Source organism: Dama dama, chromosome 2, assembly GCF_033118175.1.
Source record: "Dama dama isolate Ldn47 chromosome 2, ASM3311817v1, whole genome shotgun sequence".
Taxonomy (NCBI): Eukaryota; Metazoa; Chordata; class Mammalia; order Artiodactyla; family Cervidae; genus Dama; species Dama dama.
In genome coordinates, this window is record NC_083682.1 from 36249215 (window position 1) to 36269472 (window position 20258).

Genomic DNA, 20258 nt, shown 5'->3' on the forward strand with positions numbered 1-20258 from the left:
AAGTAAAATTAGTAAAGGAGAAGAAATCTAAAACAACAGAATCAAATTTAAAACAAAACCATAGAACGTGGGCACAGTCCCATCCAACAGGAAATGAACATACAGGGTTTTGTTATTGTTGTTCTTTGTTTTGATGTCACTCAGAGGCTGATGGTAGCCCAGAAATGAACAGGACGGACAGGCTGATATCTTGTTCTTGATTCTGTGGGTGATGGTACATGGACATTCTTAATTGGTAGAAAGGTTTGTTTGCTAAATTCCTATGTCAAATGAGACTCCAGCAATGCTAACTAGTTATGTGACTCTGGAAGGATTGGCATCCTCAACTTCTTAGGGGGACAAGTTGTGTTCAGCCACCCAATCACTTCCTGTTCATGATAGGGATGAAGGATGCAATCATTCCTCATGAATGATAAGATCTCAAGTGCAGGTCATAAGCTTGCACTTAAGGTTTTTATGTAATTGCTTTCAAATTGCGTTAACAAAGGGGGTACAAATCTTCACTATTAAACTCAACAGGACTCTTGGTAGGAGATAAATTCACATGCATGCCCCTAAAATGTTAAGCTGACACTTTTTCTAGTTCTCTGAGGATGATCAAGGACAACTAGAAATAAGAAAATAAAAATAAAAGCAGGGTATCCTAAGTAAAGGAAAGGAGTACATCAAGGCTGCATGTCACCCTGCTTATTTAACTTATATGAAGAGCACATTATGTGAAATGCCGGACTGAATGAAGCACAAGCAGGAATCAAGATAGCTGGGGGAAATATCAATAACCTCAGATATGCAGATGACACCACCCTTACAGCAGAAAGATAAGAACAACTAAAGAGCCTCTTGATGAAAGTGAAAGAGGAGAGTGAAAAAGTTGGCTTAAAACTCAATATTCATAGTTTTCTATGTATAGGTCCTTTGTTTCTTTAGGTAGATATACTCCTAAGTATTTTATTCTTTTTGTTGCAATGGTGAATGGTATTGTTTCCTTAATTTCTCTGTCTGTTTTATCATTGTTAGTATATAGGAATGCAAGGGATTTCTGTGTGTTAATTTTATATCCTGCAACTTTACTATATTCATTGATTAGCTCTAGTAATTTTCTGGTAGAATCTTTAGGGTTTTCTATGTAGAGGATAATGTCATCTGCAAACAGTGAGAGTTTTACTTCTTCTTTTCCTATCTGGATTCCTTTTACTTCTTTTTCTGCTCTGATTGCTGTGGCCAGAACTTCCAACACTATGTTGAATAGTAGTGGTGAGAGTGGGCACCCTTGTCTTGTTCCTGATTTCAGGGGAAATGCCTTCAATTTTTCACCATTGAGGGTGATGCTTGCTGTGGGTTTGTCATATATAGCTTTTATTATGTTGAGGTATGTTCCTTCTATTCCTGCTTTTTGGAAAGTTTTAATCATAAATGAGTGTTGAATTTTGTCAAAGGCTTTCTCTGCATCTATTGAGATAATCATATGGTTTTTATCTTTCAATTTTTTAATGTGGTGTATTACATTGATTGATTTGCAGATATTAAAGAATCCTTGCATTCCTGGGATAAAGCCCACTTGGTCATGGTGTATGATTTTTTTAATATGTTGTTGGATTCTGTTTGCTATAAAACACTGATGAAAGAAATCAAAGAGGACACAAACAGATGGAGAAACATACCGTGTTCATGGATTGGAAGAATTAATATTGTCAAAATGGCTATTCTACCCAAAGCAATCTATAGATTCAATGCAATCCCTATCAAGCTACCAACGGTATTTTTCACAGAACTAGACCAAAGAATTTCACAATTTGTATGGAAATACAAAAAACCTTGAATAGCCAAAGTAATCTTGAGAAAGAAGAATGGAACTGGAGGAATCAACCTGCCTGACTTCAGACTCTACTACAAAGCCACAGTCATCAAGACAGTATGGTACTGGCACAAAGACAGAAATATAGATCAATGGAACAGAATAGAAAGCCCAGAGATAAATCCACGAACCTATGGACACCTTATCTTTGACAAAGGAGGCAAGGATATACAATGGAAAAAAGACAACCTCTTTAACAAGTGGTGCTGGGAAAACTGGTCAACCACTTGTAAAAGAATGAAACTAGAACACTTTCTAACACCATACACAAAAACAAACTCAAAATGGATTAAAGATCTAAATGTAAGACCAGAAACTATAAAACTCCTAGAGGAGAACATAGGCAAAACACTCTCCGACATAAATCAAAGCAAGATCCTCTATGACCCACCTCCCAGAATATTGGAAATAAAAGCAAAACTAAACAAATGGGACCTAATGAAACTTAAAAGCTTTTGCACTACAAAGGAAACTATAAGTAAGGTGAAAAGACAGCCCTCAGATTGGGAGAAAATAATAGCAAATGAAGAAACAGACAAAGGATTAATCTCAAAAATATACAAGCAACTCCTGCAGCTCAATTCCAGAAAAATAAATGACCCAATCAAAAAATGGGCCAAAGAACTAAACAGACATTTCTCCAAAGAAGACATACAGATGGCTAACAAACACGATGCTCAACATCATGAAAAGATGCTCAACATCACTCATTATTAGAGAAATGCAAATCAAAACCACAATGAGGTACCATTACACGCCAGTCAGGATGGCTGCTATCCAAAAGTCTACAAGCAATAAATGCTGGAGAGGGTGTGGAGAAAAGGGAACCCTCTTACACTGTTGGTGGGAATGCAAACTAGTACAGCCGCTATGGAAAACAGTGTGGAGATTTCTTAAAAAACTGGAAATAGAACTGCCATATGACCCAGCAATCCCACTTCTGGGCATACACACTGAGGAAACCAGATCTGAAAGAGACACGGGCACCCCAATGTTCATCGCAGCACTGTTTATAATAGCCAGGACATGGAAGCAACCTAGATGCCCATCAGCAGATGAATGGATAAGGAAGCTGTGGTACATATACACCATGGAATATTACTCAGCCATTAAAAAGAATTCATTTGAACCAGTCCTAATGAGATGGATGAAGCTGGAGCCCATTATACAGAGTGAAGTAAGCCAGAAAGATAAAGAACATTACAGCATACTGACACATGTATATGGAATTTAGAAAGGTGATAACGATAACCCTATATGCAGAACAGAAAAAGAGACACAGAAATACAGAACAGACTTTTGAACTTTGTGGGAGAATGTGAGGGTGGGATGTTTCGAAAGAACAGCATGTATACTATCTATGGTGAAACAGATCACCAGCCCAGGTGGGATGCACGAGACAAGTGCTCCGGCCTGGTGCACTGGGAAGACCCAGAGGAATCGGGTGGAGAGGGAGGTGGGAGGGGGGATCGGGATGGGGAATACATGTAAATCCATGGCTGATTCATATCAATGTATGACAAAACCCACTGGAAAAAAAATAATAATAATAATAAAAATAAATTGAAAAAAAAAAAAAACAAACAAACTCAATATTCAGAAAACAAAGACCATGACGTCCGGTCTATTTGCCATCATATGGTCTATTTGCCATCACTTCATGGCAAATAGATGGGAAACAATGGAAACAGTGAAAGACTATTTTTGGGGGCTCCAAAATCACTGCAGATGGTGATTGCAGCCATGAAATTAAAAGACGCTTACTCCTTGGAAGGAAAGTCATGATCAACCTAGACAGCATATTAAAAAGCAGAGACATTACTGGGCTAACAAAGGTCCATCTAGTCAAAGCTATGATTTTTCCAGTAGTCATGTATGAATGTGAGAGTTGGACCATAAAAAAAGCTGAGCACCAAAGAATTGATGCTTCTGAACTGTGGTGTTGGAGAAGACTCTTGAGAATCCCTTGGACTGCAAGGAGATCCAACCAGTCCATCCTAAAGGAAATCAGTCCTGAATATTCATTGGAAGGGGTAGGAAACTCAGGTTTTTAAAAGGACCCAGACTCTAGGAAGAAGGGGAAGCTGAAGTTTAATACAGTGACACTTCTTAGATAATTTGAGAGACAAGAGTAGTGGCCTATAGTGGAAGGATTATTGAGACCTTTTCTGTGGGTAGAGGCCAGATAGACCAATCATGGGGGCTTCCCAGCTGGCACTAGTGGTAAAGAACCTGCCTGCCAATGCAGGAGATGTTAGAGCTGTGGGTTTGATCCCTGGTTGGGAAGATCCCCTGGAGAAGGGCATTGCTACCCATTCCAGTATTCTTGCCTGGAGAATCCCATGGAGAGAGGAGCCTGGCAGCCTACGGTCCATAGGGTCACAAAAAGTCAGTCATGACTGAAGCAACTTAACATGCTTGCACACAAACCTATCATACCAAGACTCTCTAAAACTCCAACTCTCATAAGATTTAGATTATAATATCATGAAATATAATATTGAGAACTTAGAGTTACTTGCTGAATAAAAGCCATGTTATAGGTTCTCAATGTTTGTGCTCACTTAGTTTAAGGGAAGGGACTAACCACCTCACTTTCTGTGCACACAAAAACACCACTGATGTGAGCAGTGATATGGAGACAAAAACCTCAGTGATCAGCAGGGCTGATTTTTCTCTAGGCCTTTTAGTCTTGCCAGAAAGAAGCTGTAGACACTACTGTGGGATTAAAGAAATTGGAGGTAAGGATGCTAGTACCTCAGTTTCATAAATGGGTGAAGCCCAGGGCTCAGGGGGATTGAGAAACTTATTCAAGATCACTCATTTGAGAAGTGGTACAAGCTTAAATCTCCCTCTGACTGGGGCTATTTCCACCCTTCCTCTCCAGTTGAAAATGTGGACCATTAAAGATCTGAATGCTATGTCTTCATCACTTCCCCCTGCATTAGCATACCATGAATTTAATTATTTAATGTCTGCTAGTGACAAGACTCTTGAGAGTCCCTTGGACAGCAAGGAGATCCAATCAGTCCATCCTAAAGGAAATCAACCCTGAATATTCATTGAAAGGACTGATGCTGAAGCTGAAGCTACAATAATTTGGCCCCCGGATGCGAAGAGTTGACTCATTGCAGAAAACGCTGATGCTGGGAAAGACTGAGGGCAAAAGAGGGCAGCAGAGGATGAAATGGTTAGATAGAATCACTGACTTAGTGGACGTGAGTTTGAGCAAACTCTGGGAGATAGTGAAGGACAGGGAAGCCTGGTGTGCTGCAGTCAATGGAGTCACAAAGAGTCTGAAACAGCTTAGTGATTGTACAACAAGTGACAAAATTAACACAAGTTAGTGTTATATGAGCGGAGAAGGCAATGGCAACCCACTCCAGTACTCTTGCCTGGAAATCCTATGGATGGAGGAGCCGGTAGGCTGCAGTCCACAGGGTCACACAGAGTCAGACACGACTGAAGTGACTTAGCAGCAGCAGTAGTGTTGTATGAGGCCAATCTTTTATGCGCCTTTTAAGTTTGCAAAAGTTAAAAAAAAGAAAAAAAGCACTGCTCACATAGAAAGCAAGTTTTCATTATTTCATGGGTTGAAACTTACACTAAGAAAGCAAATGTTAAAATCAGAAGTACATTTGAAGGAAGAAATATACTTTAAAAACGTTTAGCCTGCAGGATGAATTTTAATGATAATTGCATTTTTAATATAGAAAATAAAATTATTAACATTTTAAAAACCCTGATAAAAAATTGCAGGCCATTGTACTTTAAAATGCTTGTTGGAAATTGATGATTGGCCTCTGGCATTTTCCACTAATTTTCTTTGTATGAAGATTTGAAGAAGATAAGTGTTTTGTCTAAATCAAACATCTCTTGCTATAGATTACACACTTAAAAAGTGCATAATGTTATAAAAATGATTTAATGCTCTCTAATTTTGTCCTCAAACCCCTCTTCAGAGGTGCCTGGAAAAAACAAAATAGACGGTCCAAAAGATGATGTGATGGGCTGAATTGTGCCCCATTCCCCAAATTCTTATGTTAAAGACTTAATCAACCCCAGGAGCTGTATTTTGAGTTAGGGCCTTTGAAGAGGTGAGTGTCTTACAATGAGGTTCCATCTTCATAAGAAGAGGAGATAAAGACATGCAGAGTGACACCAGAAGTGGTGTACCCAGAGGGATGAGCATCTGCTAGCCAAGGAGAGAAGCCTCAAAGGAAATTAACCCTGAAGACAACTTGATCTTGGACTCCCAGCCTCCAGATTGCTGATAAAATAAACTTCCGTTATTTGAGTCACCAGATATGTGGTAGGTTCTTACAGTAGCCCTAGCAAGCCAATATACTCAGCATGTATTTATTTACTTACTTGTCATAGAATGCACGGAGAATGTGATATTCTGGCTAACTTAAAGGAAAAACAAAACCATTTATAAGAATATTATTAATTTTTAAAAACTTATAGTTAACATATAATAAACTCATTTCAAATATATTAAATTGTTGTTACAAGAGTGCTCTAAAAACGTAAGGTATATATGCCTTCATGAGGAAAGTCATTTATGATAGAACCTTTTTTTTTTTGGCTTGGCATGGTAAAAAATTATACTGGTTTCATTGAGGTCTATAAACAAAATATTTTAAGGCTGTAACTGATATAGAATCCAGCATCACATAGAAACAGCAAAATGATGGAATAATCCCCCAGTATATCCATGTGCTTATTCAGCACCCATTTAATAAACAATAGTGATGAGACATCATGACACAGAGCTTTGCTGTCCAATATGGCAGTTCCTAGCTAGGGGGCTATTTAAATTTAATTTGATTTAAACTAAATAAAATTTAAAATTCTATTTTCCAGTTGCTCTAGTCACATTTCAAGTGCTTAATAATCACTCGTGGCTAGTGGTTAAATTATTGATATAGATATAAAGCATTCTAAGTTGCCAACAGAATTCCTAGTTTTCCTATCCTAGATATTCCATTTATCAGTGATTTAATTTTTCTGTAACTCGAATTACTTTATTTGAAGATAGGGAGCAATGAGTAAGCCATTCTCAAAAGGTTATGATGAGAATTTAATGAGATAACACCTGTGAAGGTCAACTGTGAATTGAGAAATGTATGTATCATAAGTCTTGTGCTATGCAGATGAAAATAGTGATGAATCTGATATAAATCATACTTTGAAAGGGAGTATATTGCATAAAGGAGAAAATACTTGTCAACAAATAACTATCACACAAATAGAACAAGAGAGAAACATAATTAATAGGGAACTACAGAGACACTGAAGATTTTCCCCATTGCTAGGGTATCAAGTCCAAACTCAAAGAAGTCATCCATGATCTGGTCTTCTGATCTCTTGATTAGTTATTTGTGCATTTTGTCTCTTGTGGGGCATCACTTTTCTTTATAATATATTCTATGCACACTTAGAGATTCTTTTTTAACTTGGAGGATAATTGTTTTACAATACTGTGTTGGTTTCTACCATACAACAACATAAATCAGTCATAACTCTTTCTGTACATCCCCTCCCTTATGGGCCTCCCTCCCCCATCACAGAGGTTTTTTTATTCAGTTTTTCAAATAAGACAAACTTCACTTCTAGACTTCGTTCTTTTTCCTGGACTGTAGTGCAATGCTGGGCTGCTTCATTTTGACCCCTCAGATTCTCCCATCCTTTCACCTGGCTGAATCAGTTATTATTTCTCATCCCAGACATTTCTTCTCCAGCATCTTCTCTGAAACCAAGTTCTCAATCATCATGATTATCATATTTAGTTGAAATGTCCTGCAAACTGAAATTCCCTGTCCCTCCTACTGACTTCATAATTATGCATCATTAATCTTTTGATCATTGTTAAATCCCAAATACCTAATACTCTTGCTAACTTTAGCAAGAATCCAATATGTTGGAAGAATCCAATCTAAATGAAAGCTAAAGGAGAGAAAAAATGCTTTTAGCTGATAAATTTGTATACAAAAGTAAATCAACAAAAAAATAGTATTTGAATGACTTCCTTCAAATGTGATTTTTCTTTTTCTACTCAAGCATGTTGTATACATCATAAATATAGTTTTCAGGTCTTTACGTGTCTAATGTAGAACTCACCCTACGTTTTTGCTCCCAAACTTAATATTTAACATAATTTATCTGTATTTTGTCATGTAATTCATTCCAAAATATTCAAAGTTGGGTAGAAAGAAAACATAGGAATTATTTCTTAGTCATTTATGCCTAGAAATGGTCCAGCAATTTTATGTGGATTATTTCATATAACCCTTACAACAATCCAAGGAATTAAGCGTGATATTTACTTGGTAGTTTAATAGAAGCTAAGAGAGGATAAGTGACTTGTCAGATGTTATACAGTTATTTATTAGCAGAACTGGAGGTTGAAAGAGGTGTATCTGATTTTAGAAACTATTCATATCTCACTGGAACATTAAGGCGACTATGAGATAATGATGTCACTTCTTGAACCATAAGTAAAAATTATGTACAAATTAGCACCATGTTTCCCTTAGGGACAGGGTAAAAGATTTCTGATTTTTAGGCAATTATGTTTACTCATCTATTATTTCTGTTGTCACAACCAGGTATGTTAAAAACATACTTTACTTAAGCTCACTCCATTTCTAGCCTCTTTGAGCAAAAATATCTGATCCATATAATTTGTTTCAGTTTCTCAGATTACATCTACCCCAAGATGTTTTAGTTGACAATTTACTATATAGAACAAAAATGTTATTTTCTAGATAAAAGAAAATAATAGTTTATATCAATAAGGAAATAAGTTTGTATCAATAATAAACTATTATCTTTTCGCTTACTTATGTGTCTATATATGTATATAGGGGCTTCCCTGATAGCTCAGTTGGTAAAGAATCCGCCTGCAATGCAGAGACCCTGGTTCAATTCCTGGGTTGAGAAGATCCGCTGGAGAAGGGATAGGCTACCCACTCCAGGATTCTTGGGCTTCCCTTGTGGCTCAGCTGGTAAAGATTCCGCCTGCAATGTGGGAAACCTGGGTTCGATCCCTGGGTTGGGAAGATCCCCTAGAGAAGGGAAAGGTCTACCCACTCCAGTATTCTGGCCTGGAGAATTCTAGGACTGTATAGTTCATGGGGTCGCAAAGAGTAGGACATGACTGAGCGGCTTTCACTTACTCACACACATGTATGTATGTAAGAAATCTGAGATAAATGAGCTTGATAAAAGTCTCTAGGGAAAGATGAGTCTTTCTGAGCATTTTGTAACTTGCTTTCATTATTAAATTTTGAGTTGATTTATTCCACTTAAGCTAAACTGATTCATTATTCATATTTACTGAAGGACATAAATAATGTTGGTTTTTATAATATATCCAAAAGCTCTTTTTACAAATTCACTAGGAAGTAGGCTATAACTCATTGCTAATGCATTATCAACTTATTAGAACATGAAATTTATAAGAATCTTTGTTCAGTTCAAGGGAGAAAGGGTATAACATTTTATCACAGGTGAGGTAAATACCACAGACAGACTAGAATGGGGACAAATTATTATGTACTCAATATAAAAAAAAAACCTCTTGAAATCTCTTATAGGAAGTTGTTCCTTTGCATTTTAACTCCCTGCAAACTTGCTGCTTAGCATGGAACACTTTATTTTGCAAAATAACTATGTCAACATGATGGCTGGAAACATAACCATGTTTCCAACATTCTCAGTGATATCTGCTATATCAAGCCCTTTCACTTTTCTTATCCAATATCCAAACATCAGGACCATCCATGGTATCTTTAAAATGGTCATGTGTTAGGAAAATGGTGAGAAAAGTCATTCATTCTCCAGTCATTCAGAATGCTGTTTACTGCCTTGTTAAAATAATCTACTGTGGTCAGTTTGGGAAATGTCTAGGGAGAGGAAAAAGAAAATAAGGAGACTTATAGCATTAGACAAAAACAAAGCTCCAATCAACTCTGCATTTATTTTGCAAGCATTTATCTGAAACTTATTCTGTGATGGGTGCATCATAGCTACTGTAAAAACAGCACAGAGAGGAAAAGGATGCAGACTTTGTGCTTACACACTTATATAACTAACTACAAAATATAACCATGTAATTGTAGCAGTATGTTACTTAATACCTATAGCTCAAATAGCACAACACATGGTACATGAAATGTCCTCAATAAATATTAGTGCATTGTTATATATACTATAATATTAAAATCATAGGTACATCATGTATGCATATACACATGTATTATATATCATTTATATGCTATATACGAATTATTATTATTTAAAAGTACTTTTTTTATATTCTGGAAAGGAAGTAATATGTCATCGTTATGATAAGGAAGGATAATCAAAAGCTTACACGGAAAATTTGACAAATTAGGTTGATCTTGAGAAACAAACTAGATCACATTAATAGGAAAATAAGGAGCAGAATTTTATTTTTTTGGCCATGCTGGGTCTTCACTGTTGCATGTGGACTTTCTCTAGCTGTGGGGAGTGGGGGCTATCTCTCATTGTAGTGCACAAGCTTCTTATTGCGGTAGATTCTCTTGTTGCAGAGCACAGTGTGGGCTTCAAAAGCTGCAGTGCATGGGTTTGGTTGCCCCACAGCATGTGGAATCTTCCTGAACCAGGGATCAAACCCATGTCTCTTGCATTGGCAGGTGGATTCTTAGCTAATGAACCACCAGGGCAGTCCAATGAGCAGAATTTTGAACCAGACATATAAGCAGTAGTTTCCTTACATCTGGGAAGGAGGTGCTTGTGTATTAAATCATGAACTTTAGAGAATCAGCCTCCATCCTTTCTCAGGTCATATTACTCCTCCCTCAGAGCCCATAGCACACCTTCTAGATCATGCTCTAGATACGCGGGTCACTTGAGTTCCCAGGTATGTACAATACTTTTTACCAGCTTTATTATTCTGAGGGCAGATTGCACTGTATTGTCATAACAATACTACTGAATAGTGGCCAAGACTTGGTTGATTGTCAGGAGTGTGGCTGGAGCTCAGAATAATGGGCTGGGTTGTTCAGATGTGTAGGTTTCAGAACAAAGACCATTGTGAAGGATTAAGATAATTTTCTTTTGTGCAGCCACATTCTGGAGTAGAATTCTGAGGGAAGAAGACAATTCTATATTTGAAGTAAGTCTTCAAAACCATTATCAAGGTGTACTTGACATAGTAATAAGATAGGATCCATTTATTAGTTTGATAGTTGATTTGCAGTTTTTCACTATTTATATATAAGGACCTCCATTTGGATGTTTGTCCCAGATTCTAAAAATGCAAGGGATGGGCTTGTAACCTAACCAAGAAAGTAAAATTGCCCCGATCACAGTATATGGATCCATGTGACAGAATTATAGAAAAGAAGAATGAATAACAGGGAGAAAAGGATGACTAGGAAAGTGATATTCAGGTCAGATCACAAAAGACTGATGTTAAGGATATGAGATTTATCCTAACAGTGGTTTGGTTATTGCTTCCAAGGTTATCCATGTACACATCTTTAGAATCTATGAATATGTTATCTCATGTGGCAAAAAGGATTTTGAAGATATGATCATATTACAGATTTGGGGATGATGTCTGAATTATCCAAAGGCTTCTAATCTAATTTTATGAAGCTGAAAGCCTTTCCCAGCTATGTTTAGAAAGTGAGATGTGGGGGTGGAAGAAGAGTGAGAGAGATTCAACATCACTGACTTTAAAGCTGAAGAAAGGAAACGTGAGCCAAGGAAAACAAGTGGTCTCTAGGAGCTGGAAAAAGCAAGAAAACAAATTCTCCTCTGGAGTCTCTAGAAAGTAATGATGCCTTGATTTGAGCACTGTGAGACCGGTGTCAAACTTCTCACCTTCAGATAATAAATGTGTGTTATTTTAAGCCTCTAACTTTTTGCTAATTTATTACAGCACCAATGGAAATGTAATAGAGGCAGCATCACTGAAAGTGTTTCCAGAAAATCTTGTTAGAAGTTAAACAATGATAAATTCCTGCTGTAACCTTTAGGAATTATTCTGTCACAAATAATAAGATAACCTGACAAATAGTGGTTTACATGGGTGATGTATTTTCCTGCTTTAACCAGAAGTCCAGAGGTAGGGACTCTGGGCTACAGCAGCTGTGCTAGGACCCAGAATTCCTCAGTTTTTCTGCACGCCATTCCAACAACTCAACTCGTGTGCTCATGGTCACGAGATGCCTGTTGTAGGTTTCACATGTGTGTCTGAGAAAGGAGGAAGAAAGGGGATGAAAATACAGGAAGCATGCCAATATAGGAGGAGGAGCTTCCTTTAAAATATTGTTTCCAGAAGCTCCACCCAATTCAACTACACTTAAATTTCATTGGCCAGGACTGGTTTACTTAACCAACTTCTGGATAAAAGGAAGTCACAGAGATTAGGACACATTGCCAGAGTTCTGATAGTAGGAAGAATTAGGAGAGGGAAACTGGGAAGATAAAGCAGGTTTCTGAATTGTAGGACTTATCAAAGCTTCTAAAATGTTAGTGTATGTTGTGACTCTCCAAGAGGGGGATATACAGTGTTTTCCAACCTTATCTGAATAAGGACACATAACTTTATTTATTTTCATATGGAGGAAGGTTTCACCAGGCTAGTAGACAGCACCAACTGTAAAACATTGTTATAAAGAAGGATAGCCATCAAAGGATTCTGAACAATTCTGAACGGGGGACGGCCTGAATCAATTTCACTCTGATAGCAGTGTTGACATGGGTGACTGGGAGGCGTCCCTTTGCATAGCCTGTTGTTCACGCTGCATTCCAAGTGCAAATCAATGGATACAGGAGAGGACCTTAATACTCCTACCATTAGGTTAGGACAGTAGATGCTTTAAAGTTCTCAGGATCTTATCTCTTAAACTTTGTTCAAGTGGTCAGCAAAACAACTTATTAATTGAATGATTGATTCGGTTTCCAAGAATCTAAAGCAACTGATTAACCTTTGTTTTAGTTACGTAGATATACTGGCGAGACTTTAGGAAGCTAACACCCGCATCAAGGTTTTGCTTTTTAAGAGCAAAATACTGTTGTGAGCTTTGAAGGAATCCATAATAGTACTGAAGACAGACTCACACCAGAGGTTAGAGAAACCGTCTATCATTACACAGCTGTCCACTGATGATCTTAGGGCAGAAGCTCAGTTCTCTCATTATCCAGAATAGGTTTTTTCTATTATTTCATGAGACTATTGAGCAGTAAACTTTTGCCTGATGTAAGCATTACATTTCAGGGGATAGGATTAGAATGCAGTATATGTGCATATATAGACTGCTTTTCCTTCTATAAAGAAGGAAATAAGACTACCATCTTCTACTTTCCACTGCTTCCCAGGAGTTTAAATAAATAAGTTTTAGCAATGCCTTTATGATGATAATAGGGTTCTACTTTATTTCAAATATATTCCTGTTTGGAATTAAACAGAAAATCACCTCACTGCTGCAACTAAGTTAACATGTGTAGACATAGCTGTAAATTCACTAATATATTTTAATATAACTTGCTAGGTTCATCACACATTATTGAGTTAAGGACAGAGCCCTCTGCTGGGGGATGAAGGTACAGGGGTATAGGACACATGCTTGTGGTCCTCAGAAGAGATTATACTTTGGGTAGAGAAGAAAAAGATTCAGAAACTGGCAACTAAACCTGCAAGACAGCCAAGGTTGAGGAAGAGAGATGAGATTTAAGCAGAGGCCACATCATTAAAAGAACTCTGTTTACCACAGACTTCGGAAGCATCAGATGCTGTCCAGGCTTCAGAATTACATCACTGGGACTCAAGAAGAATCACAGAGTATGAGCTTGGCTTACAAAAAAGAAAAAGAAAACAAGACCTTCTCTCCCCCTGCTACTCTCAACTGCCCCTCCTTTGTGTTCTGGTAATACCAAGGGCACATCCCTAGCTTTAGCAACTGTTTCCATACTTTGAAATACTCTGTTTATCTGTGGGTGCAACCAAATATTTTCTGATCATCTATAGGTAATTGATCAATGTGCTTCAATACTTGTCTCTTCCATGCCAAACAGGGTGCCAGGCTTAAGTACTGGGTCAGTGCTGATTAAATTCAATATTAAGTTAGGAAAACATTCCTGGAAAGGGGAAAATTCCTCCTCCATATTTTTATCCCTTTGAATATAATACATTTATAACTTGTAATACACTTAATTAATAATTAGACAATGTTTTATTTAATTTATTAATACATTCCAACCCTCATGAGCTATCTAAAAGCACCCTGGAGGTGTGGAAATATATTGGTCAGCAATGTATAGTCAGCACACTCCAGTACAAATTCCATTTCTGCCACTTATTATCCTTGGACTTGTAGGCAAGTGACCTGACTTTTCTAAACCTCAGTTTACACAGAAGAAAAATGGAGGTAATCCATTTAATAGATGACCATTTCGTGTATATAGATTTTTAAAAGACAAAGATTTTGTTGTAAAGATAAAATTGCATCATGCGTGTTGTAGCAGACACCCTCTGAACTTTCATCATATCCCCTGACATCATTTGATGTGGCCAGAAGGCAGAGAGTTCCACGCACACTCAGGTTCACCTTGACTTCTGGTGACCCACACTGGGCAGAAAGGGTCTAACTGTCTATCTTTCTGCATCACAAAGACAGAACCTAAGGATAAACTAGTGAATTTAGTTAATAATAATGTAGCAATATTGGTTCATCACTGGTGAGATTTTAATAATAGGGAAAGGTATAGGGAGATGTGGAATTTCCTGCTCAGATTTTTTTTTTTTTAATAAACCTAGAACTGCTGTAAGAAGAAAGCTAATTAATTTTAAAAAAATAACAATCTAGTGCACATATGCTTATTTCTGATCTAAAATTTCAGCATATTGAATTTTGTGTGTGTAATGCATTTCAAGGGTTCATTTCTTAATCCAGGAAGAGCATTCTTTCCTTTGAATATACAAAGTGTTGCACTTCACAACAATGACACATTTTCCTTGTTACTAGGGTGGTTGAAAGACAGGTACAACAAGCAACCATTTAAAGTGATAATATAGTTTCATATAAGGTTTACAGCTAAAGGAGGCTCTGTTATTCTGCTTTTACAGTTGAAGAAACAGGCTGAGAGATCTAAGGTCAAATATTACACAACCAGGAAGCAGTCAGTCAGAATTCAAACCTATTCATTTCTCTTAGTATCCATGATGCCTTTAGTATTACAAAGGTAAATACATCTCCCTATATATATATATATATATATATATATATACACATATAATTATTTATCTTGGCCCTTTACAAGAACACTTTAGCCTAATTCTTCAGTTACTTGACAAACAGCATAGCTTGCATCCACGATGTGTCACTGAACCATCTTTGTCATCAAAATATTAACTAGTAAACAATGTTTTTTTTCCAAAATATTCCCATTAAAATAATGAAAGCAATAAAGCAATGGATACATTTCTGGACAAAATATTCTGTTAATTTCCCTTGATTTATTCACAAGCATCCTTAACTAATATTTATACCAGAGAGAATTCCCTTTCCAAATAAGCAGTTAGCAGTCTAGGAATGATTAGCCAGTTAATTGCCCTCAGCTCAGCATAGAACCTTGGATGTTACAGGGCAATTATGTAGAGATGGACGATCCAGGTGAGATTGTAACAAGTAATCCTTCAGAGAGAGTAGGACTCTCTTCCTCCTAACTTTGGATATGATATTTTAAAAAAATATTTCTTTGGCTGCATGTGGTCTTAGGGGTAGCACAGGGGTTTCTCTCTAGGTGTGGTATGCAGGCTTAGTTGCCTCTCGGCAGGTGGGATATTAGTTCCCAAGCAGGGATGGAACTGAAGTCCTGTGCATTGGAAGGCAGATTCTTAACCACTGAAGCACCAGGGAAGCCCCTGGATATGACACTTTTGACATACCGAATCTTCCCTTACTCAGCTCGATGCTTGTGTGTTGTAGGTGCAATGCTTGTGTATTGAAGCCCATATGTCCCTGAGGGTCATTTGTATTGATTTTCGCATGTGTGCTCTTTAAGGACAGGGACTGTCTTCTCCAGTATACAAGTACACTACCACTACCTCAAATATTGTTGAAAGCATTGGGTCATTGAGTGAGAAAGCAGGATAACAGTTAAATGTACAACAAGACAACAGCACAATAAGAACAATGCAGAGATAGTCCCAAGATAATTAACATTGCATCTGCAGGTAAAAACATTACAACCCTAACTTTATGAAAACAAACGCTTTTGTTTTATCTACTTTATGTTATTTTATCTTACTAGTCTCTTTCCTATTACAGGTATCACAAACCAATTATGTATATAGCAATGAAAACTGCAGGTATAATCTCTAGGCAACAGATCTTGGGACATACTTTGTACTTTTGTGGTTTATGTTAAGATTAGCATAAAACCATAAATCTTTCTTTTTCCTTTATTAAAGACAATAAAAATCTATTATTATTGTTGTTGTTATCCCTGTAACTGAATATTTTCTATAGTGGAACCTAAAGTCTAAAGTCACTTCTGGGATCCACACTACCTCTTTGCACATTCTTAACAAGAATTCCTGAGATACATCATTTAAACTCTTCGACAAGCTGATCAAACACCGTTTTCTCACTTTAAAATTTAATTAACATTGCAACATATCACCTTGAGAAAATTTCCAAATCTAGAATCACTACCTTCAAAACACATTTCTATTTATCTCCTTCCTCCATACTGACCACGTGCTAACTCAACTCCCGCTGGACTGAGCCCCGCCGGCTGCACAGGCCTTGCTCACACCCAGGGCCCCACAGCCTCACTTCCCGGAAGACTGTCTCCTCTTCCCCACTGCCTTCGTGCCCTAATTATTCTACCTGCCAACTGTCACCCTCTTCTCTTCACAATTGGCTAATTCAATACTGCCTCATCTTTCAACACCACTCCCAGAAATACCTGCTCTGTAACTGTCTCTAGTTGAGGGAGAAGGCAACGGCACCCCACTCCAGTACTCTTGCCTGGAAAAGCCCATGGACGGAGGAGCCTGGTGGGCTGCAGTCCATGGGGTCGCTAAGAGTCGGAGACGACTGAGCGACTTTACTTCCACTTTTCACTTTCATGCATTGGAGAAGGAATGGCAACCCACTCCAGTGTTCTTGCCTGGAGAATCCCAGGGACGGGGGAGCCTGGTGGACTAACGTCTATGGGGTCACACAGAGTCGGACATGACTGAAGTGACTTAGCAGCAGCAGTTTGAGGTTTATACCTAAGTGGACACAGTTAAATCCTACTCAGCATTCCTCCTCTCCTTTAACCTTCCTAACACAATACCGGTTTTACCCTCTTCGTATTGTTTCTCTCTGATTTATCAGTTCGGTGTTTGTGGTGGTTTCAGAGAACTAACACAATAACGGGAACTAACCCTATATATTTGTACTTTTATTCCCTTTAGGATGTTATTTACCTCTGTATACAACACTGTTCTCCAACAATGTCTGTTGTATAATGAAGACTTGATTCACTCTTGCAGGAGACAGCACAGTGGGAACACAGGAATGGAAAGGAGAGAGGAAGAAGACAGCAGGGACCGAAGCAGGGATGCTGGCATGAGATTGCTTCGACACTCATCATAGGGCAGACACGTGGCTATGTCTCATGACTCTTCTCCCATCAAAATTCGACTGCTAGATTTTCACAGAAATGTTCCTTTTTAATGCCTTTCATGCTTGGCCTCTGGATCCCCTATCACCTCTCCTGAATGCCAAATATACCTCCACATGCTTTTCATTTTTCTTCTCAGAAGATGTGCCACCATTTATAGCATCACCTTTTTCATCTGGGTCATCTGTTTTCTGGTTACACCAAGCTCTTGCTAAATCTGTAAATGAGCTCAGAGCATCCCTTCTTTTAGAGGATTCTTCATTTTTCTCCCTCTCCTCTGTACTTCATGCTGGGATTGCGTGTGCCCTGTCCACATGTTATTTTTCTTTCCAAGTAACCTGAGCCAGAGACTAGTGGAGCAATTTAACAAGAGGTAAAGCCATTTTTGATCTATTGGAAATCTTTGACTATAAGTGATATTAATAATATTCCCATGAGTAAAATGAGAGCTACTGGCCAGGTAACATACTGGGCCTATTCTATACTGTCATGGGCTGAATGATGTCCCCATGAATTTTGCAGGTTAAAGTCTTAACCCTTAACCTCAGGTACTACATAATGGAACGGTATTTGGAGACAGAGCCTTTAAAACAAGGTAATTAATGTAAAAGGGCTTCCCTAGGGGCTTAGCAGTAAAGAATCCATCCCCACAGGGGAAACTGGTGGGCTGCCGTCTATGGGGTGGCACAGAGTCGGACATGACTGAAGCGACTTAGCAGTAGCAGCAGCAAAAAGGCAAATATAATCTGAGGCAATGGCTCTGTAGGCTGATACGCATATATCAAATACATTTCCAGTTAGCTGTATCGTCCAGGAAACTAAGTTTAATTGTCTCTTTTGTGTCAAGCATTGTGATCTGTGTTGAGGATGCAGAGAGAAATAAAGCATGGTTCTTGCTCCAAAAGCTCTTGGCCTTTTAGAGATAAGGTACACAAAATAGATTCCTTTAATGTGTTGTAATGGACACCCATCTAATTGTCAGAACTCTAGACACAGACATGATTGACTCTGTTGAGGACCAAGAAAGCCGTTTTAGATGAAATGATGACTCATCTGAGCCTTGAAGCATGAGGTTGTCAGAATAATGGCCGATAGCACCTCAGATGAAAACAATGTCACATGTTATTATTTAGTTACCAGCTGGGCAGATAAGCAGATGACCAGAGAAATGCGAACTGAGGCAGGCCTTAGCCATTTAAGGTTTTCATCCAGACCAGCTGCGCTCAGAAATTGCTCCCCTGAGCACAGCCCGGCTACCTCCAGCTCAGTTACCTGCAAATTGTGGAAAACCCATCAATTCTGATGATAGACTGACTAACGAAACAACTGCCTTACATCTGCCCATTTATTTTTAATCTGGGTTGATAATACTACCAACCTCTTCCCTGCAGAGTATATATGAAGATAAATGAGGTAATTTATGCCAGAAGGTTCAAATTTCCTTAGAGAAAAATGTTCAAATAAATTTACAGTCATATCATATATTCTTTAATAAATATTTTATTGGATGTGCATAGAATATCCATGATCCCTTAAGATTTAGGAGGAAGATAGCCAAGAAAAGACCCATAAGCCTTAAACTGCCAAAATCCCAGAAGATAATTTAAGCAATGTGATAAGTAAGTAAGTTGACCTATTTCTCATTTTAAGGGCAGAAATAAAATTACCATTCATATGTAGGAGAAGGTTTCCTTCCATGCTAACTATGAGTAATATTCACATAAAGCTTTCTCTTTCTTGAGAAATACTTCTAAGTTGAGCTAATTGTGCGTGAAAGAAACTCAGACAAATACAAAAGCACAACCATGAACAGTAATCATAGTAGCAGGTCCTTGACTAACAAATCTAATCAATCCCTTTATGCTGCTCCTGAGATGTTGGGCACATTGTGGGAAAAGCAAGGGTTTTGAAGTGATGATGACCACTGTCTCCCTCCATTTTCTTCCAATTATAAGCAAGTGGGTGGCAGAGCTGGTAAAGAATCTGCCTGCCAATGCAGGAGATGCAAGAGACACGGGTTTGATCCCTGTATTGAGAAGATCTCCTAGAACAGGAAATGGCAACCTACTCCAGTATTCTTGCCTGGGAAATCCCATGGACAGAGGAGCCTGGCGGGCTACAGTCCATGGGGTCGCAGAGTCAGACACAACCAAGCAACACATGCACAGCTTTGGACGAGTGACTTAAACTCTTTGTACCTCGACTTGCTCATCAATAAAAACAGAGATAGTAATAAGCAGTGTGAAGATTTGTTGCATGCGTGCATGCTCAGTCACTTCAGTCATGTCTGACTCTTTGCAATCCCGTGAACAATAGCCCGCCAGGCTCCTCTATCCGTGGGATTTTCCCAGCAAGAATACTGAAGTGGGTTGAAGATTTGTTGCAAGTACCCAATAAGGTAACTTTAGAAATGCCTCGTACTCTAGTCAAGGTATTATAGGTGGTCACCAACCATAATATATTGTTCTTCCACAAAATGTGTGGTTTCTAACAGGCATGGTGTTAGACTAAACTTTAGGATGTAAATGACAAGTTATTAAAAGATGACTACTATTATCTTATTTCATACTCGGTAACCTCCTACAGTAGAGATGCTAGCACTATCAGTAGTCTATAGGTCAGAAAACTGGACTTTAGAGAGATTAATGCACTTTCCAAATTCAAAACATTCATACATGGCAGACACATGACGGCATGCCAAAATCAGCATGGGAAGACTGTGCTC